Below are 22,612 nucleotides of genomic sequence, written 5' to 3' on the forward strand. Positions count from 1 at the left end.
AAATTTGAAAAAGAGACCACATGCGGCTGTTCTTGCAAAAACAGTCTTCCAGTGCCCTTTTGGGGACATTCGACTATTTTATACAAGAATGGCATCACCTTACTTATTCACAATAAAAATAATAATATTTTTGTTCTTTTTGGGCTACTTTTGCAAAAGGGGAAGTTGGATCCAATGGGGGTTGCCTACGTATCCCACATCCGGTGAGAATCAAACTAGCGTAGTTCGGGCAAATTTGTCGAAAAATAAAACCAACTTTTTTTTTTGAAAACAAGATTTTCTTTTCCTCTCTTTTTTTTCTTCAAAATTTCGACAATGTTTTAGTACCTTTTGGACATTGTTTTTTTTTTTCAAAACAGGCAATTATCTCTCTTAGCCCTCACATTGACTTTTCCTTTTCCCAACTTTTATCCTATTATTCATAAGCCGGTCAACATGTAAATCCGAAGCAAATAAATGCACAAGTAGCAAGTAGGATGCATTAGGATGGTCTTTTCATTTCGGTTACACCTGTCCTAGACAGACCCAACCCCTGTGTTAAGTCTCTTAAGTCAAATGAACATGATGCAAATAAACGTTCCTACTAAGGATCCGGCATGAGGCTTTGTTATATTAGGTTTAAAACTTGGGTTTATTGTTCTAGACCTGACTTACCCGAGCGAACAACTCGAGCCGGGAGGGGGGGGGCAGCGTACGGGGAATACAGAAGCTTCACCGGCTTTGCAACTTGTCCGAACCTCATTCTTAAATTGAATAAGACTCTATACAGAAGAGAAGTCACATGAAGTGCACCCTTCTCCATGATTTAGAAGACTCAGAGAGAGGAAGGGCTTCATAGCAGTTTATATACAATTCACAAAATATCAAAACAGTAAAAGCAAAGTACATTAGGCTCAAACATGTACAAAAATAAGATAATAGATAAAGCCGACTACAACAACTATTCTAAGCTCGAATTCTTAAACCTTGAACCGGAGTTCTGGGTTTCGATCCCCAGCAGAGTCGCCAGAGCTGTCACACCTCCTTTTTATACACCCGAAGGTAGTATAAGGGAGTTTTTCCATTTTAAGTGACATTATTAGAAATGGGATTATTTTTTTTATTCAGAGTCGACACTTGGGAAGGTTTGCTTTCTGGTGTCCCAAGTCACTGGTTTATTTTAAAATCCCAAATCGAGGAAAATTCGACTTTTCTTTTGAAGTCTGCGAACCAGAAATTTTGAATAAGGAATTATGTTAACCCGAGGGAAAGTGTTAGGCACCCCCGGATTCCGTGGTTCTAGCACGGTCGCTTAAACTATCATAATTGGCATATTATCTCATTTTAATACATGTTTTAACCTATGGTGCATTTTTAACTTTAAAACCGCTTTTATTCGTTATTTAGGAAGATTTCAACGTTATACAAAACACGTCTTTGGATCACGCCACATGAAATGCACCCGCGATCCGCGACATATTTTATTTAACATTGTCAGGATTTGGATTTGGGTCACATGAAATGCACATCCGAGTTTAGGAAGGATATTTTTAAAATAGCGCGCCTAAAGCAGCTATGCACTTTCAAGTTTGCGAGGGTCATGGAAATTCAACTAAATGGCATGCCTCGATTTCTAAGGATAAAATAGTAATTAAGCGAGGGCCCTGCATTTTTGAGATTTTATTTGGCGCGGCGCACCTCAATTCCAATTTTTAAATGAAATTCAAACTAAGCTTTAGAGGGCTACAAGCTGTTTGTGTTATCTAATATGGCGTGCCCCAAATCCACTTTAAGAGTCTAATTAATCAAGGAAGCTTAAAAGAATTATCACTACTTTTCAGACTAAATGTTTGAACCATTTTTAAGCCCATGGACCAACATTAGAAGGGATAAGTGAATGGCAGAATGGTCTTGGATTAACAACAATTAAATAAAACATCGGGCTCAGATAACTGGCCCTACATATCAAGGAACACGACTTGTCTTAAATCCATGCCCAATGTGAGCCCAAATCTTTGGAGAGGTGAGCATCAATAGGTGCAGGGCACGAGATCGAGTCTTCAGACACGCAAAACATCAGAATATTGAAATGCAGATATGAGCCCAACATGGTTTTTCATAACACAATAATTTGATAATCATGATTACTTGAATCTTCAGCAAACTCAAGGAGGAATTATGTGAAATTTTAGTCTTAATAGAGCCTGTTTTCTATACATACAAGAACAGATCACATTTCATGAGATGGTCGAGTAAGTGAATCTGTATTCAAACCATTGACTCATATTCCACATGTTTGCAAATAATCAAGGTAGCTCTATGTATGGCTCAAGCCTTAAGGTAATAAACTAAAACATTTTCTTGTCCAAAAGTAATGTAACACTAATTACCACCTAAAAACCTGGAATCACAAAGCAGAAAAGATAAAACCCACAGCATTTGACACAACCTACTACACAACTTAATCATCAAAAGTTTCCTTAATCATTCAAAAGATAAGAGTTCAATAATTAAAACTAACATCTAGCCATACCATCCTTGACAACACATTGAATCCCATATTAATACAGACTGAAGTACATCTTTTTGAGGGAACACTGTTAGCAGTAGAACAAATGATATGCATCAAAATAAATCAGAAAAACAAGGATTCAGGGAAAACAAAAAGAAATGAGACTAAATTATGACCAAATAAGTTAATGCTAGGCTTCAAACTTCTATTTTCCATTTCATTCTTCAACTTAATCATCACATTAGATAAGATTCAGGAACATGTACCTGATTATAGCAAAACAAAAACCAAAAATCAAGCTTTGGGTCAGGAGGAAACAGCAGCAGCAGAACAGATCCCCAGATTCGAGCAATAAAACATCAACACTTAACCCAAGCTTTTAAAGATCCAGAACTCAATCCATTTCAACCCAAACGCAAGACTTTGTTCATTTTTAGTAATTTTACCGAAGCAATGAAGATCAGAAGCTGAAACCAAGTGAGATCTGAGCAATTTTTAAACAAAGATAAATGCAGAACCTTCAGTGTTATATCAGAATTTTTAAACAAAATACTCAACCGTTTTCTTTTTCAGTGTTTTTAATCTCTTCCCCTCCTGCTAAAGAAGAAACTATGCCTTTATAGTCAAACCTTAGGGCAGCAGAATAGAGACTCAGTATTGCACATTAGTCCTTCCAAAATTTTCAATTTTGCTGTTCAATCCTTAGTGTAAAATTCAGATTTTCACATAAGTCCCAACCCCCACCTTCTAGACAACTTCCCATTCAGTTATTAAAGATTCCCTCACCTAGAATTCCTAGACTACCCCTTGAACCCCTGCTATTTACTTCAGAAAACTCATGGATCATGGGTCAAATTGACCCAATGGCCAAAAATGCATGGGCTGCCTTTTGCAAATGGGTCAGAAAAGACCCAAAGCCCAAACTAAAATCTGTATTCTATGGAAGGCAGAAGGAAAGAAAAAGCCATTCAGATGATTTCAAAACTAAACCTAAACAAAAATGACTAATTACTAATCACAAGTGAGCATGGAATTAACTAAGTTATTAAATCGAAATAAACCTAATTAAACTAAACTATGAGACTAAAATAACAGGACGAAATTAGAAGTTTAACTATGACATTAATAAAACTAAATAGACCAAAAATTCGAGAAAAGCATTAAAGGTGTGAAAAAGTGAAACAAATAGAACAAATGAACACAAACTCAATTCTAGGCTCAGAAACGTGGTCGAGTTTCAATTAAGGTGAAAACTTAACCGAAGGAAAGGAGAAGAAATAAAGAGGAATAAGAGATAAAAATAAAACAAAAATGGACAGAAAGATGGAGAGAACTCACCGCCTAAACTTGAAATCACACTTGATATCCTGACTTACACGAAACTGATGCTAATCACTTGTTCTTTGTCAAGAACAAACGAACAACATCAGTTTTGTAGTGAATCAGCCTTCTAATCATGAAAAACTAAGGCCTGAGTCGATGCATGCCACTGGGTTCAACGGAAATTGATTTTGAACTTTTAGGGTTCGAACTTAGATTTAAGATTCGAGAGGTTCTGGCAAGATTCGAGGGAATAGGAGTGAGGGTTCGGAAAGAGGAGGATGTGAGGCTTTTGGGGTGTTGATTTGGGCCAGTCAGAGGTGGCGCCACCTGCCTGAGGTGGTGGGGAAATGGGGCGACTCTATGGTTTATAAGGACGGATCTCTGAAGATGGTAGAGTGAAGAGAGATGAGTTTGAGGGGGGTATGGCTTTAGGACAATTAAATAGTAACATGGACCCCAGTTCCGGACCGTTCGATCAAATAAGATCAACGGTCCTGATCGAAGGCTATTAAAATGGGGTCATTTGGTCTCTGCGTGGGGAAGACCGGGTTGGGGCGGAAATTGGGCCGGTTTTACTGTGTTTCAGGTATTAAAACAAATGGGCTTGAGGAAATAAGTGGATTTGGCCCAAATCAGACTTCTTTCTTTTGTTTTCTTTTTCTTCCAATTTCTTTTCAAAATTCAAGTCTCTTTTTTTTTCAAATTAAAAATAAAACCCTAAACTAATTTTTAAAAACTAAATTAGCCTACCAAATTATATTAATTATATAGAATATTATTTACAATAACTAATTAAAATACTAGATTAAAAGAAACTACCAAAATTCGAAGCAAAAAATTAAAAAATGCAAAAATGAGTTATTTTTTGTGATTTTTCCATTTTTGTAAAACAAACTAATTTACTAATTAATCTAAAAAATGTAAAATTAAATCCTAAATGCAAATGCAATGTATTTTTTGTATTTCTTATGAATTAAATAAGATTAAACATGCACACGAAAATGCAAACAATCAGAAAAATTCTATAATAATTCCTAGAATAACAAATAATTAAAAGAAAAAATCTAATTTTGGAATTCTGTAGGAGTAATTCATGTGAGGCAAAAATCACGTGCTCACAACTGTCATAGAACCCTGCTGGAGACGCTCAAACTGCCTCCGATAGGCCTCTCTCTGAGTGATAGGGAGAAACTTCTCCAAAAATAGCTGAGTAAACTACTCCCAAGTCAAGGCTGGCGATCCGGCTGGTCTAGCCAAGCAGTAATCTCTCCACCAAGTCTTGGTGGATCCAGACAAGCTAAAAGTAGCAAAATCGACCTCATTGGTCTCAACTATCCCCATGTTCCTGAGTACCTCATGACAACTGTCTAGATAATTCTAGGGATCCTCAGTTGATGCACCGCTGAAAGTAGTAGTGAAGAGCTTGGTGAACCTATCCAACCTCCACAAAGCGTTGGCAGACATAGCTGCCCCATTACCGGTCTGAGCTACCACACCCGGCTGAACTGCTCTAACTGGCTATACTACTAGAGTTTGGAACTGAGGAGCTACCTACTCCGGAGTGCGAGTAGCAGGAGTCTAGGCTCCTCCTCCAGCCTGAGAGACGGCTGGTGCTACAGGAAGCAAGCCTGCCCGGGTGACACTCTCCATAAGTCCCACTAGACAGACCAGAGCATCCTGAAGTACTAGGGTACCAATAAACCCCTCTAGGACCTAAGCTGGGCCCACCAGAACTGCTGGGGCCGGAACCTCATCATCAAAATCAACCTGAGGTTCCGCTGCTAGTGCTGTTGCTCGGGGCTGAGCTCTGCCCCTACCTCGACCTCTAGCACGGCCTCGGCCTTGCCCTCTGCCCCTCGTGGGAGCTACTGCTGGGGGCTTGGGCTGCTGGTCAATGGATGAGGAAGCGTGTGTTCTCGCCATCTACGAAGGAATAGAGTAGATATTCAATTAGCATTGAGAAACCAAACCGCATGATAGGAAAGAATAAATGTGAAGTTTTCCTAACTCTGTAGCCTCTGGGGATAAATACAGACGCCGCCGTACCGATCCCTCATACTCTACTAAGCTTGTCTGTGGACTGTGAGACCCATGTAACCTAGAGCTCTGATACCAACTTGTCACGACCTGGATTTCCCACCCTCGGGAGTCATGATGGCGCCTACTAATGTGAGCTAGGCAAGCCAATCCTTTAAACTACTTACTTCATTACCCATTTATTTCTTTTTAACAAACATAAAGCGATAATGTATAAACACCCAAAACCTAGTGTCACAGTATCACAGACGGTCTAAGACTGCCAAATACAAGGTCTGAAAATAAAAGACACACTGTTTCTGAAGCAAAAAGATGAAATAGGAAATAAAAGATAGAGGAGACGCCAGGGCTATGCCAGAAGGCCTAACTCAGGATCTCTAGCTGAACTGAAGGTAGGCTCCAAACTACGGTCCAAGAGCTGCTCCGAGATCTACACATAGTGTAGAGTGTAGTATCAGCACAACTGACCCTATGTGCTGGTAAGTGCCTAGCCTAACCTTGGTGAAGTAGTGACGAGGCTAGGACCAGATCACCAAATAAACCTGTGCAGTTATATAATATACATCGGAAAGTAAAGCAGGAATAAACAAATAAAGGTGGGAGGGGGAAAACATGCTTCGGGGAATAACAGGTAAAAACAGAATATCAGGAGAATTATAAAGGAACCAAAATCCAACTACTAACAAGGATAAGGAAAACAAAGGCAGCTTTCACTTTCATTTCACATCTAGTTGCAGGCGTGCAACCCGATCTCATTTCATTTACCTCGTTGCAGGCATGCAACCCGATCCCATTTCACATATCTTGTGGCAGGCATGCCACATGCTCCCATTTCATGTATCTTGTGGCAGGCGTGCCACCAGCTCCCTTTTTAAATATCTTGTGGCAGGCATGCTACCCGCTCCCATTTCGATTATCTTGTGGTAGGCACGCCACCCGCTCTTATTTCATATATTTCCGTGGCGGCGTGCCACCCGATCCCAGTTACAAACCAATAATAATCATAAGGAATCCTGACAAGGGAACAGGAGCAATATAACAACTTTCCGGCAAGGGAACAATGATATTCCAACAACATCCCGGCAAGGGAACAATAATATCAAACAAACATCCCGGCAAGGGAACAATACTATCAAAACAAACATTCCGGCAAGGGAACATTAATATAAATACAAACATCCCGATAAGGGAACAATGATGATAATAACATATGAAGCGTTATAAACCACAGCAGAGTCATAACAATTATAATACAAGACTCACGGGCATGCTCGTCACCAACGTATAGATACTCGTCACCATGCCTATACGTCGTACTCCACAATTAACATGTAACAAATAATACACAACTCATAATCCCTCAAGATAAGGTTAGACCAAACACTTACCTCGATGTCACGAACACAATTCACGTTTCAATTATAGCTTTACCCCTTGATTCCACCATCAATTCGTTCGAATCTAGCCACAAGTTACTTAATTACATCAATAAATGCTAAATGAATCAACCCCAATGCATGAAAATGAGTTTTCCAAAGTTTTACCCAAAAAATAAAAAATCACCCCCGAGCCCACATGGTCAAAACCTGAGGTTTGAACCAAAATCCGATTACCCATTCCCCCACGAACCCAAATATATAATTTGTTTTGAAATCGGCCCTCAAATCGAGGTCCAAATCCCCAATTTTTGAAAAACCTAGGTTCTACCCAAAACACCCAATTTCCCCCATGAAAATTATTGATTTTGAGTTGAAATCATGTTAAAAGATGTTAATGATTGAAGGAAATGAGTTAAAATTAACTTACAATCTATTTGGAAAAAGAGTTGTTCTTGAAAAATCACCCTAGGGAGTTTGTGTTTTGAAAAGATGTGAAAAATGGGTTAAAAATCGTCTAAGTATAAAAGTTCTGCTGGGTTGGGAAATGCAAAGGGAGGCTCGCATTTGCGAGCTGGGAATTGCGAACCAGGCATCGCATTTGCGATCACTGGCCAAAATGGGAAACTTCGCATTTGCGAAGATCGTCTCGCATTTGCCAGAGGGAGCTAGCCTGGGCTTCTTTCGCAATTGTAACAAGCCGCTCGCATTTGCAATATTGCATTTGCGAGCCAGGATTCACAAATGTGAAGCCTGCAGGCCTGCTATACACAGCTGAAAAACCTGCAATTTTCTAAGTCCGAAATGCACCTCGTGGCCTATCCAAAACTCACCCGATCCCTCGGGGCTCCAAACCAAATATGTGTACAACCTTAAAAACATCCTACGGACTTATTGGTATAATAAAATCACCAAAATAACATCATGAACATCGAATTAAGCCTCAAAATCAATGAAATTTCTCAAAACTTCTTTAAACATCAAATTTTGCATTTAGAGTCTGAATCACGTCAAATGGATTCTGTTTCTTAACAAACTTCACAGGATTATCTTAAGTCATATATAAAACCTGTACCGGGCGCCAAAACCAAAATACGAGCCAAATACTATCAAGTTTTTAATCAAAATTCATTTCCAAACCTTATAATCAATTTCAGAAAACAATTTTCTTCAAAAATTCATTTATCGGGCTTGGAACCTCAGAATTCGATTCCGGGCATACGCCCAAGTCCCATATTATTCTACGGACCCTCCGGGACCGTCAAATCACGGGTATGGGTCCGTTTACCCAAAATATTGACCGAAATCAAATTAATTTATTTTATTGTCAAAATGTATCATATTTCACAGATTTTTACATATAGGCTTTCCGGCTAGGCGCCCGGACTGTGCACGCAAATTGAGGTGATGCTAAAAAAGGGTTTTAAGGCCTCAAAGATGTTAAAACCTTTTTAAACAAATCAACTAAAGATGGAGGGGTAAATCATAGTCAAACTTAGTTAATTCCAGACCGAGAAAATTTAATAATGATAATTGCATATGGGATGAAGGAAATATGATCAATCTTATTAAGATTCAACATTGCCATCCTCATCAATCGACGAGGAAGGAGAATTACAATCGTTTCCTTTCTTATGGGATACAAGAAAGGAACTTTTTTTTTTTGTCTTTTTCCTTTTTTCTTTTAGAGGATCCAGAAGCCCTCCTTTAATAGAAAGTCTTCCTTGGCTATATATAGTCGAAACCCCTTTACCCTTTGTGTCAATCGACAAATGGCGACTCTTGGGTTTCGCGCTTGGGCAATTTATGTCCCTTATAAATAGAGGAAACTTGTTATTTGATTGATTCACTTCATCTTTCGCTTGAGAGAGTTCTTCAGATATTGCTCTTTTTGCTACCTCGAATTTCCGCTTACCTTCTTGTTCACTGAAACCTTTCCTCTCTTCTTCTTATTACTTCTTCTGGCGCGTTTTCTGCTAAAAATGGCTGATGATTCTTCTCACGACAATCTTCCTACCACTAATCCGGTACTAGAGAATTCTGTTAAGGTTACCGGAGGGGCATATGCGGCGGAGGATGAGGAGGTTCCCTCGGTGGTTGAGATGTTGCCTAGCACCGGGATAGAGGCGACTGACTTTAGTTGTAGTGGTAGAGCGCAGCCGGAACCCGTCGCTTCCATTATAAGAGAAAGAGGGATCATATAGTCGAGGGAAAGGTGGGGAATCCTCAATTACGTCGATATACGGCCGGTGGAGGGGGATGACAGAGTTCACTTCGACCGTCCTGGGTACTGCGTGTTCTACGCTTACCCCTTCATTGTAGGGTACACACTTCCTCTTCCCATGTTGGTGGTGGATTTTTGCCGTTTCTACGAAGTGTGCCCTACCAAAATTTTGCCTTATCTGTACAAGTTATTCCTTATGCTGCTAAAGTATGCAAAACTTGCCGGTCATGAGGTTACCTTGGACCATATGCTTAGCATCTTTGCTCCTCAACTGATCTGCGGTTTGATGATCCACATGCATCCTCGGGGGTCGAGGAGTCTGGTGGTGAAAATGGATGACATGACCAATCGTAATTTCTATGAGAATTACTTTTATGTGTGGACCGAACACATTGTGGCGGACCCAACGGGATTCCCTGAGAGATGGAACTTCACACGTAAGTTTGCACCATTATTTAGTGAAATGATTTACCATTTTCCTTGATTACTAAACCGACTCATCTTAGTAGCTGAGAGATTACCCCTGCCGCCCATCGAAGGGATTCGCGAATGGCTGGAGGCCATTCTTCCCCATACAGTGGGAATTCGCACATGGCCGACCTTTCATAAGAGGTTCGGATGCAGACCCCTCACAGGTGTGACGACGCCTTTATGTACTGCCCTCTTCTCTTTTTCTTTTATTTAGCCTCTTAAGCACTATTCGTCGTTGCCAGTGAGGGTGCAAAGAGCAAGGGCACCTCAGCTAGCTTTCCGCCAGCCGACTTTATCTGCTCTCCCTATCACAGTGTCTACTGCACGACCTTTATTGAGGGCTGCTTCCGTCGAATCTGCGGCCTTGGTTACTCCAGCGAGGGTCTCTTCTCAGGACGAGGTCCCGACCAATGTTACTCATCCCACGAACGAGTCAACATTTATTGGAGAGGAGGAGGGGCCGTCTAAGAGATGAAGAGTAGAGTTTGAGATGGCGCCCCCAACAGTGATTTGCCTGGACAATTCTCCCTCAACGGGCTCTGGAGAGGGTGTTATTGTGGTTCCCTCCATAGGGGCGGAGCCGACCATTGAAGTTTTCGGCACCCGTGATCAGCAATCAGAAACTCCAGCTACCGTCTTGGCTCAATCAGAAGTCCCTGCTGTTACTGCTGGTCAATATCTTGTCATGGTAGAGAACCAGACCTCTGGCACCACTGTTGTGACTTCAGAAGTGCCCTCATCTTCTGTAGTGGGTTGTGCTCCTCCTTTAGCAACGGAAAGGGGAAAAGGCGTGGTGGTTGACGAGTATGAATCTGAGTCAGACCTGGACCCGGATAATGTTAGGATGTTCGAGGAGGGCCATACTCATTCGGTAGTTAATGCAGGGGACTCGACCTGTGATCTTCAAATCCCTTTAGGCGTTAACCTCTTGGCGGAAGGGGAGGATTTGGAACCGCAATTTAGCCTGTTATGATCAGAAGCTGAGAATGAGTCCCTTCAGGATGCCCTGATACTGAGTTGAGGGATGAGGTGGCCGTCATGGGCATAAGGGTATGTTGCATTTTGTTTTTGCTTTATGCTTTCCCCTTTTTCGAAAGCACTAGTTTAACCCCGTCTTTATAATTTCTAGACATACATGGTAGAAGTGGAAAACATTCTCAGGGCTAACATCCGGGCAAGGTTTTTCTTGAAGATGCTGGAGAAATACCGTCGCTACCGTGATAGATGTTGCGAGATGCATGAGCGACTGAGGACGGATCCTCGTAATAGGGCTCTTGGTGAGGAGTTGGAGAAAAGGGACCAGGAATTGATGCAGACAATCCGTAGCAAGATCGAACTCGAGGAGCAACTCCGCATTAAGGACGAGGAGCTCGAGTTGGGTAAGGGGATCGCAACGGAGTATGAGAATTTGTAGGGTAGGTTGAGGTCAATGCAATTAGATATGGACCAGAACCTGGTCAATGTCGAGGTGATGAGCACAGAGTGGATGAGAAAATTGACCGCGATGGAGAGAAAAGTCGCTGGTTTGGAGAACATCGAGAGAGCTTGGTATAAGGCTTTGGCGAGGGCAGCGGCCCTGGAGGACAACATCCGCGTGCTCCAATCTAAACAGGAGTCGGAGAGAGCGACAACTACCCTTAGGGAGGCGAGGCCCCAGGAGCGCATTGGCATGATTGATCAGGAGGCGTCGATTCTGGGAGATCGAGTCGTGGCCTTGTAAGCAGAAAATGAGCGATTACAGGCCCATGTTGAGTCGTCTTCCGCTGCCGTTCCTCGCCAAATGCTTGAGCTCTGGGTTTAGGCTGAAGCCCAGCGGGACATATATAAGAGATTGTGGGAAGCGGGAACCGTGGCTGAAGCTGTTTATGAAGAAGCGCGAGCGAAAGCTCGTGAGGCTCACATTAACGGTGGATACGATGCGGCGACGCCCAAAGGCGATAGGGGTGCGGATAATGATAATGGTGAACCTCGTGGAGACGGTGATGATAGTTGTGATGGTGACGGCGGTGATGACGCCGAATGAAGAATGTTGTCCTTTGTTTTTATTTTTATTTTGTTTGTTGACTGTCGTTTGTTCGTTTCTTCTTCATTTTTTTCATTAGTTGGTCTGGGCCATATGTAGGCGGTGGTAGCCCGCACTGTGACTTTGCATAAATAAAAGTTATCTTCTTCGCTATTTGCCTTGTACTTCACTTTTTATTCCAATTGCTTATGGCTTTTGTGCAAGATAGAGGATCGTCCAACGAGTCTCGGTTTTTCTTTTCTTTCGTTGGTTGTCGACCTTTGATGATGTCATTTTGAACTTATCGCAATGTCGGCCTGTCGTCGTTCGATCGAGGTCGAACCTTTCTTTTTTGATGGCGAAGGCCCTTGGCCTCAAAGGGTGTTATTTCGAACTAATCGAAATAAAAGCCCGTGGTCGTTCGATCGAGGTCGAACCCCTTTTTTTATGGCGAAGGTCCTTGGCCTTGAAGGGTGTTATTTTGAACTTGTCGAAATAACAGCCTGTCGTCATTCAATCGAGGTTGAACCTTTCTTTTTTGATGGCGAAGGCCCTTGGCCTTGGAGGGTATTATTTTGAACTTGTCGAAATAATAGCCCATCGTCGTTCGATCGAGGCCGAACCTTTCTTTTTTGATGGCGAAGGCCCTTGGCCTTAGAGGGTGTTATTTCGTACTTATCGAAATAACAGCCTGTCATCGTTCGATCGAGGTCGAACCTTTCTTTTTGATGGCAAAGGCCCTTGGCCTTGGAGGGTGTTATTTCGAACTTGTCGAAATAACAGACCGTTGTCGTTCGATCGAGGTCAAACCTTTCTTTTTTGATGGCGAAAGCCCTTGGCCTTGGAGGGTGTTATTTCGAACTTGTTGAAATAACAGCCCGTCGTCGTTCGATCAAGGTCGAATCTTTCTTTTTTGATGACAAAGGCCCTTGGCCTTGGAGGGTGTTATTTCAAACTTGTTGAAATAATAGCCCGTCGTGAGTCCCAGTTTTTGGAGGGTTGGGCATCTTCCGCGGGAGTCCCAGTTTGTTTGGTATTGCTTGCATCAGATGGTGCAACGCTGGTGGACAAGAGACGTCAACATTTCACATAGGCTCGTGCTGTGCACGCATTATAGTTTTCTTGTCTGACTTTGGCCGTTCAGCTCGGAGATGCTGCCGGCAGGGAGGGTTTCGGCTGTATTGAAGTACTTTTTGTTCTTCAATCTAGATGTTCTTATGTACGTTCATCCGCGCAGATCTTATGTGCTTGCCCTGACGAAGTATGGGAGGTGAGGGTGAGATTTTTTTTGCTTTCGTCCGGTGGTTCGGTGGGGGAGAGCCAGTTTTGAAGCACCATTTGCCTTGTTTATAATATTTACAGCTGATGGGGTGAGGAATTCCAGGTTCGGTGAACCTGCTCGGCTCTCCTTCCCTTAACGCGTTGTCCTTATGTCTCGCGTGAGTTAGATTCTCCCTTCGTGCTTTTCTCGGTGAATGAATGTGTTTCTCAGACTTGATATGGGAAAAACTTGGAGTTTTCACTAAGAAATCCCCACAGATGGCACCAAATTATTTGACTCAAAAGATGTTAAAACCTTTTTAAACAAATCAACTAAAGATGGAGGGGTAAATCATAGTCAAACTTAGTTAATTCCAGACCGAGAAAATTTAATAATGATAATTGCATATGGGATGAAGGAAATATGATCAATCTTATTAAGATTCAACATTGCCATCCTCATCAATCGACGAGGAAGGAGAATTACAATCGTTTCCTTTCTTATGGGATACAAGAAAGGAACTTTTTTTTTTTGTCTTTTTCCTTTTTTCTTTTAGAGGATCCAGAAGCCCTCCTTTAATAGAAAGTCTTCCTTGGCTATATATAGTCGAAACCCCTTTACCCTTTGTGTCAATCGACACTTTCTAGTCAATAGTGCATCCTGGTCATGACTTTAGGCGTTACTCTTTTCGATTCGTCGAATGTCTCAGAAGGGAAATGGAGTGGGCTCTTATTGACTTTCACTACCCGATTGCTGAGACGGGGTGTCGGGCAACCCAGTTATGATGGTCAGATTTTTACCAATACAATAGTATTCAAGACCAAGAAATTCTCCCTCGTTTTTCATGAGGCTTAAATGAATCTTTATATATATTAAGCAATCTCGTAATCATTGGAGTACTCATTGGAATCACTTTAAAATCTTCTATTTTTAAATCTTTTCAAAATCATTCATTTCATATTCTCACTAGATAATCTATTGCTTTTGGAAACTTCCCAAGATTCAAGTTATTAATATATGCAAATATTTTCTAATTAATTGTTTTAAATTTAAATATCATTAATGAAATTTCTGGCTACGATACTTGTTGACCTCTCGGCCAAAGCTAGTTCTCCAAGTATGTATAATATAATTAACAGACATTCACTATAAATAGAGAAATATGTAGAATAGATCACTGTCGACTAGCGACGTGCCTTGTTAATAACGAGTCAAACAATGAGTGCTCAAGAGTATTAAACTACGTCACAAGGATTCCCTTTACTTCCGTCCGTTCCTTCAAATTACAACTGTATCCTTGGCCGAGATGTTAATGAGAAATTAGGGACAAAATTTGTATCGCCATTAATAGTATCCAAAAGATGAAATAAATAATAGTATGCCTTTTCGTGCTGATGTGAGGCTATTTCGTATTTTAACCTATTTGAATTAAATATTTTATTTTTATTAGACAACAACTTAATTTCAATTGTGGAGCTCTAATAGAAAATTAAGTCGAGTACTCCAATAAAAAATTGATAGAAGAATTGAACTTTAAATACTTATTTAGATAAAACATGTAGGAGCATTGTATGGGGTAAAATTAATTAGCGACATGTGAATGAACGGCGAGATGACACGTGGAACTAAAGACATGTAAGATATGAGTCGACAAATAGTTGGCACCGCATAAAAATATGTGACCGCTGTTGAACAAGTTCCAACGGCATTGGAACTGAGAACGAAGATTTGAAAGGAAGACATCGGTTGAAAAAGATAGCATTCAATGAGAAGCCGTTACAAAGAATCGTTGTATTAACGCTCAACCATTATGCATCCATGAAGGAGAGTTTTATTCACATTAAAGAAGATCTTTATTTGTGGATCTTGTCTTCCTGAATATAGCTGTAAATAGAAGAATTTGTATCCATTGCTGGACATGAAAAATTATATGTACACAAAAGCTAAAATCTGCTCTTATTCTACAAAACTATTCTCTCTTTTTTGTTCTTAATATAGTCAATCCTTTCTATAACAACATCGTTTGTTTCGAATTTTTTTGGCTATTACAGCAAAATGCTATTATAGAGAACATATATTATAACATAGTTTAAAAATTGCTTACCTAAAAATTTGACTTTTATAGTGAATGACTGTTGTATAGCGATGTTGTTATAGAGAGGTCTGACTGTATTGCTCTTATTATTGCTTTCGGAGAAGCTAAGTTCACAACCAAGCTTGTATATTCTTTAAATTATTTTAACAAACTTATTTCTATCTTTACTTATTTTATATTCTTGGATCAAGTTAATTCACGCGTCTATAAACCAAGTTACAAATGCAACTATACCGTTTAGGGGTAAACAGTTGGCGCGCATCGTGGGGCATAGACAATTGTGTAATTTCTTTGATCTATTCATCTGTTACTAACGCAATTTGATTCTTTTCTCTAGTAACAGATATGCCAACTAATGATATGACCAATTCTTACAATGTTTGAACACACAACGAACGTGAGGATGTGTTCTAGCGTGATGATTCAACTAGCAAGACTCACAATGAAGGAGATGAAACAACGCCTATTCGTGAAAAATAAAATCCTCGACATGTGAGAAATTCAACTCCTGATGATGTGGATGTTAAACATATTGTTGAAACAGTCAAAATTTTGAGGGAATAACAAAGGAAAATCATGAAGCATCTCTTAAGACAAGACCGGGTAATGACAGAGTTGAAACAGGCGCTTTCGGTTGCGTCCAATAATTTCAATGGTGGAATTCGAGTTCTTCCCAGCTTTCCTGCATATCAAACAATGCCAAGAATCGGTAACATTGCCCTAAGAGAGGAGTTTGGTTTTAATGAAAATAAAGCAAGTAGTGGAGGTAGTGGATCCAGGAATGACAACAATGTTAATGACCTTTTCAAGACTAAGCTCATGATATTCATGAGGGAAACGAATGAATGAATGGATCAAAAGGCTAAAGAATTCCATGCTCGGATGGATCAGATCCCGGGAGAACCACCGGTGTTGAAGGGACCAAATTCAAAGAAGTATACACAATTGCCGTTCAAACCAAGTGCGACCCTAGAACTGATTTCGAAAATATTCAATATGCCCAATATACGAAGTATAATGGGACTTTAGATCTATAAGAGCATATCACAACTTACACTACGACAGTAAAGAGAAATGACTTGGCCGTGCATGGGATCAAATCTGTTTTGTTGAAGAAATTTGGCAGAACCTTAATGAAGGGTGCTTTAACTTAGTATTCTCTTTAAGCTGAACATTCCATTGACTCTTTTGAAATGCTCGCAGATTCTTTCATCAAATCTCATGTTGGATCAAGAAAATTCCAATCTAGGAAAGCAGACAAATTCAGAATCTCTCAAAGAGAGACTGAACTGTTGCGAGAGTTTATAATTTGATTTCAAAAGGAGATGATGTTGTTGCCGGTAGTATAAGATGAGTAGGCGGCTAAAGCGTTCACCAAAGGTCTAAATCCACTAAGCTCCGTTTCCTCCAGAAAGTTAAAGGAAAGTTTGTTGGAATTCAGGCAACCACATGGGCAGATGTCCATAATCATTATGAATCAAAGATCAAAATCGAAGATGATCAACTGAGATCTTAGGTGTCAGCAAAGGGTTGCAATTGTGACCAGAATCAGGAAAAATTTAAAATGATTTCGACTCGGACCGGAGGTCTTCTAGGAGCCATTTTCAGCCTTACAAAAGAGTTGATAGGCGTAAGAGTGCAGCATTTTAGTCATCGAACAGGTTTGCTTCCGATAGAAGGATGGATCGTGGTCGGAATAGTAGAACTTTACAATAGAAGGAACCATTAGGGTCCCCGGATTTAGCATACCCTCAGTTATCTGACTACAACTTCAACAATAGTTTAGTAGAGCAGGTTTAGGCTGTGAGAAACATTAAGGAGGCAAGATTTTTGAAACTAATTCGATTGGATCCTAGTCAAAGGGATCTTAATATGCAGTGTGAATTCCATGGAACGCATGGCCATAGAATTGGGGACTACCGACACCTTCCTGAAGAGGTTGCAACGCTATTGAAGAATGGTCACCTTAGAGAATTTATGAGTGATCCGGCCAAAAACAATTATGGAAAAATCGAGATGTTGCGGAGCCATCCAAATTGATTGCAGGGTCACCACGTCTAACAATAAACATGATCTTTGGTGGAGATTAAATAATTGGAGTTACATCTTCAGCACCAAAGAAGACAAATATATTAGTAACTCACGACAAGAGGATTCGTAAAGCATCAGAAGATGATGAAATCATATTTACGGAAGAAGATGTTGATAGCCTCTTTTTACCATACAATGATGCTTTGATAATATCACTTAATGTCTTAGATTTTAAAATTAAACGTGTATTGATGGATCCAATTAGTTCAGCCAATATCATTCAATGTAGAGTTTTGGAACCAGCAAAGTTAATCAGAAACATAATTCTGGAAACAAAGCTTCTGACCGGGTTCACTTGTAACGATCTGAGGAGAGATTTTACTGGCATGCATACTGAAGGGGTAATTATCTAAGGAGAGATTTTACTACCATGCAAATTGAAGGCATAACGAAGACCACTCTGTTTGAAGTGGTAGATGGTGAAATGAGATACAACGTAATCCTTGGAAGGCCATGGAATAATGAAATGAAGGTTGTGTCATTGACTTACCATCAGCTGCTGAAGTTCCCCACACTAGAAGGTGTCAAATAGATTAGAGGACATCAACTAGCTGCGAGAGAAATGAATGCAGTTACCTTGTCCAGTAGCAAGGCAAAATGAACAAGAAAATAGCAACTACAGGAACCGGTGCCCTCATCCATTCTGATTGAAGATAATGGAGGAGAAGAGTCATCGAATTTCTATCAAGTACTAAGGTCTTTTCAGGTATCAGAGGAAACAGATGCAACCAAATCGATCGTAGAGGAGCTCGAACTAGTGGCCTTGTTCACGGAGTTTTTAGAAAGGAAGTTCCACTTGGGAATGGGGCTGAGCCAAGAACTAAGACTTAAAATTATTGATTTTCTTAAAGCTAATGTCGATTGTTTTGCGTTGTCTCATTATGATATGGTAGGTATTCTGTTGGAAATAGCTGTCCACAAGCTAAGTTTGGACCCTAACTTCACTCTAATAAGGAAGAAGAAATGACCGATAGTAGAGGTTAGAAGCAAGTTTGTTAAAGAAGAGGTAACTCGGTTACTGAATATTGGTTCAATTCGAGAGGTAAATTATCTTGATTGCTTAGCTAACATGTTTGTATTATAAAGATTTGAATAATTCATTGCCCTAAGGACTTTTTTCCATTGTCGAATATTGACCAAATGATTGATGCTATGGCCGAGCATGTGTATACAATTTCTTGATGCCTATTCCGTGTATAATCTAATTATGATGCACCCAGAATATCAAGAAAAAAATCTCATTTATCACAAATTTTGGCACATACTGCTATAATGTTATGCCTTTTGAGCTTAACAATGCCGGATCCACTTACTAAAGGCTTGTTAATAAGATTTTTGAACAACAAATTAGTAAAACTATGGAGGTTTACATTGATGATATGTCAGTTAAGTCTCTTAATACAGGAGATCATTTGGCTCATCTACAAGAGATATTTGATATTTTGAGGAAATACAACATGAAGCTCAATCCTTTCAGTTAGTCTTAATAGTTTAATAATTCAACTAGTGGTCTTCTTGCCTAAAAAAAGGAGTCAGCCCAACATGGGCAATGATAGACAGACCAAAGATTTACGCAGTCGTTGTGTGCTTGCTTTGTGCACCGGCACAGCAGAATTCGAAGCTGCTCGGCGTACTAGCCCTATAACGGAGTCAGACCCAACCACACTCTCTTAGTATAAAGCGGAGCAGGACCGTTGGCCTGATCTGACTCCCCACCCAACCAGATCAAGGCCATAGAAGATATCCCTGACAAATTAGCAAGTGTAAAAGAAGTTCGGAGGTTGTCAGGCTGGTTGGTGGTACTTAGTAGGTTCATTTCGAGGTCTTCAGAAAAGTAACACCATTTCTTTTCACTCTTGAAAAAGAAGAATGATTTTTCGTGTACTCCAAATACTAGAAGGCATTAAAAGACCTAAAGAGGTACTTGTCTAGTCAAAACTGAAGGAATGGGAGTAGTTATTAATTTATTTGGCAGTTTCGGAGGTTGCGGTGATTACAGTTCTGATCCGAGAAGAGGAAGTTATGCAATTTCCTATTTATTATGTTAGTAAAGTTTATCAGGAGCGCAAACACGTTGTCCGCACCTTGAAAAGTTGGCCCTAACTCTCGTAGTCGCCTCTCAAAATCTTAGGCCTTATTTTTAATGTCATCCCATAGCCGTTGTGACGACTTTCCGTTTGAGAAACATCCTTTATAAGCTTGAATTATGGGGTCGATTAGCTAAATGGACAGTCGAAGTTAGTGAATTTGACATTGAATATAAACCTAGGACTGCAATCAAGTCACAAGTTTTGGCCGACTTTATGGCTGATTTTAGTCCTGGTATGATGCCTTTAGCTGCTAAGGAAACATCTCTAGTATCAGATACTATTTTCAGTGTATGGACTTTGTTTACCGATGGAGCCTCCAACGTAAAAGGATATGGTCTCGACATAGTGTTAATCACACCTTCGAGAGAGACCTTGAGACAGGCCTTTAGAAATATACCTTTGACTAATAATAGAGCCGAGTATAAGGCTTTAATTGAAGGACTTGAATTAGATCGAGGATCGCATGCAATGATACTTGAATAAGGTACAAGTTTTGCTTTCCCAATTCAGGGAATGGTCGATTATCCATATCCCAAGGGAAGAGAACGTAGAGGCGGACACATTGGCCAATTTAGGATCGTCTAAGGAAATTAAAGGAGTTGATTTTGGTGCAGTTGTTCAGCTGTTGCATTTGGTACAAGACGTGGATTGGTATTGCGAAAGTTGTTCGCTATTGCCTTGTTGACAGTCAATCACATCGGAGGTCGTCTTAAGGAATGTTGGCTCGATGTTTAGGGACATCGGAAGATGACTATGTGATGAGAGAAGTTCACGAAGGAGTGTGCATAAATCATTCTGGTTCACACTTATTAAGGGCTGTGTCACACCTCCTTTTTCTACCTTGAAGGGTATAAGGGAGTTGTTTCCAACTTAAAGTGACAATCAAAACGGGATTAATTATTTAAAGACTCAGATTCGCCACTTTTATGGTGTCCCAAGTCACCGGTTCAAATCCCGAATCGAGGAAAAGATTGACTCTGTTTCACAGTCCGCGAACACAGAAATCCAGGTAAGGAATTTTGTTAACCCGGAAGAAGGTGTTAAGCATTCCCGAGTTCCGTGGTTCTAGCACGGTCACTCAACTGTTATTATTGGCTCAATTATCTAATTTTAGAAAACTTTCAAACCTATGTGCATTTTACTTTTAAACCGCTTTTATTCGTTTTAAGAAATATTTCAACGTCATCTAAAACACGTCTTTGGACCATGCCACATGAAATGCACCTGCAGTCCGAGACAAATTTTATTTAACGTTGTTATGATTTAGATTTGGGTCACATGAAATGCACACCCGAGTTTATGAATGTAATTTTTTAAATAGCACGCCTAAAGCAACTATACACTTTCAACTTTGCGAGGGCCATGGAAAATTCAACTAGTGGTACACCTCGATTTCTAAAGGGTTAAAATAAATCAAGTGAGGGCCATGAATTTTGGGATTTTATTCAGCATGGTGCACCTCAAATTATTTTAAAAGATTGTGCTCAACTAAAACAAACTACGAATGTTCATTACAATATGGGTATTTTTGTTTGGATCAATTTACCTGTTTCAAAACAATCTCATATCACAATCAGAATTAGTGTCTTGTTAATGTCCAAAATATATTGAGCAAATAAAACCATCATTTCATTGAATTGACTATATTTTACCATTTGTCTAAGAATAAATTTCCTAAATAATTCAAACCAAACAGGCCAAGAAACAGTACACTTTCTTATTTGTACCCACATATTTTCCTAGCGAAAAGATTAATCTTTACAAATTCTTTAACAATCAGATTTAGAACCTTTATCAAAACCAAAAATAAAATCACAATACCAAAGCATAATACAGTAGAAGCCAATAGTAAATATTTATTAAAGAACTAAGTAAATAAAACAAGATACTAAATAAAAAACAAATCCAAATGAAAACGAAAAAAGAGACTTACGAACTGTTTGAAAATTCTCTTGTAAATCAAGACAAAGACATCAACGGGAATAATGAACCCGAATCCAGAACCACGACCGGAGACGCCGAATGGAACAACCAACAAGCGACCTCGAATCTTACTCGAACAGGAGAGGTGATGGAGTTACGTGCTCATAGTTTCTGCTGGATTTCCGGCCAGTTATCGAAGCTATTGTTGCTGGTTTCCAGCAGGTTTTGGTGTGAGGTAATGGAGTTAATATCGTGGTTTGGTGGAGATTTTGCAATGAGCAGAAGCGTTTGGTGTTCTGGTTCATTGTTTCTCGGCTGGAGCTCGTTAATCCGACGAGCTACTGGAGCTCATTTTTCCAGCGAGCTGCTGGAGGAGGAAGACAAAAAGAGCAGCAACTACTCTCGATAGGTGATTAGCGGTTGAAGCTTCCGTGCTGGGTTAGGGGTCCTAGGATTGTTGCTGTATGCTCAAGGTTGAAGAAGATGAAGATCGTGGGGTCTCTATGGTTTTGGTTCGCTGGTTTTTCCAGAAGAAGAAGATCGACGATGGGGTGTGGTTCTGTTCTTTTTTGTTCTTGCGGCTGAAGCTCTATGTCCTAGGGTTAGCTTCTTGTATCCATGAAGAAGAAGATAGGTTAGGGGAAAGGTCATTTTTGTGTGTATGGCAGCTGTCTCTGGAATTTCGGGGTGAGGTCTGAAGCTTCAGCTAAGTTCCATGGAGAAAAGTTGCTCGTTCTCCTCCCTTTTTCAGATCTCAGTATTTTGTGTCTATTCCCCCTCTATATATTAGCGTGTGTGTATATATTGTAGAAATAAAAGAAGATAGGAATTGTGGTCCCCACGAAAGGAATATTTTTCAGTTTTTTCTTGGCCAAAACGTTAGTGGGACTAAAATGGGGGTGCATGTGAGTTTGTTAGGGAGTGGATAATGGAGAATCTTTGCCACATGGCCCAACGTGATTGGCTCCTTTTTTTCTATTTTCTTTTCTTTCTTTATTTTTGGTTAATAAAATAAAATATTACTCCTACTTTATTAATATAGAAAGATAAAAAAAACGTTAACTACTCAAAATTCAATTATTAAAATCCTTAACTTGAAAAGGATAGAGTAGACCAGTTAAAAATATATTTTTGGAACCTTTTCCTTTCTTTCGAGAACAAGAACACAATTACTATGTAAAATTGTGACTATTTTTGTATTTTCAAGATTATATACAGATAAAGAAAA

The 22,612-nt window shown here is 39.9% G+C and overlaps 1 long non-coding RNA gene across 1 annotated transcript; it reads right to left on the minus strand.

Annotated features, from left to right (window-relative positions):
* Window positions 1-2,444: 2,444 nt before the first annotated feature.
* LOC142180309 (uncharacterized) lies at window positions 2,445-22,360 on the minus strand. Its single transcript, XR_012708741.1, has 3 exons — window positions 21,395-22,360; window positions 7,240-7,312; window positions 2,445-2,757 (listed from the first exon to the last, which is right to left on the minus strand). It is a non-coding gene; the product is annotated as an uncharacterized LOC142180309 (long non-coding RNA).
* Between the last annotated feature and the right edge of the window lie 252 nt (window positions 22,361-22,612).

The sequence above is a fragment of the Nicotiana tabacum genome, chromosome 1, assembly GCF_000715075.1.
Source record: "Nicotiana tabacum cultivar K326 chromosome 1, ASM71507v2, whole genome shotgun sequence".
In the NCBI taxonomy this organism is placed as follows: Eukaryota; Viridiplantae; Streptophyta; class Magnoliopsida; order Solanales; family Solanaceae; genus Nicotiana; species Nicotiana tabacum.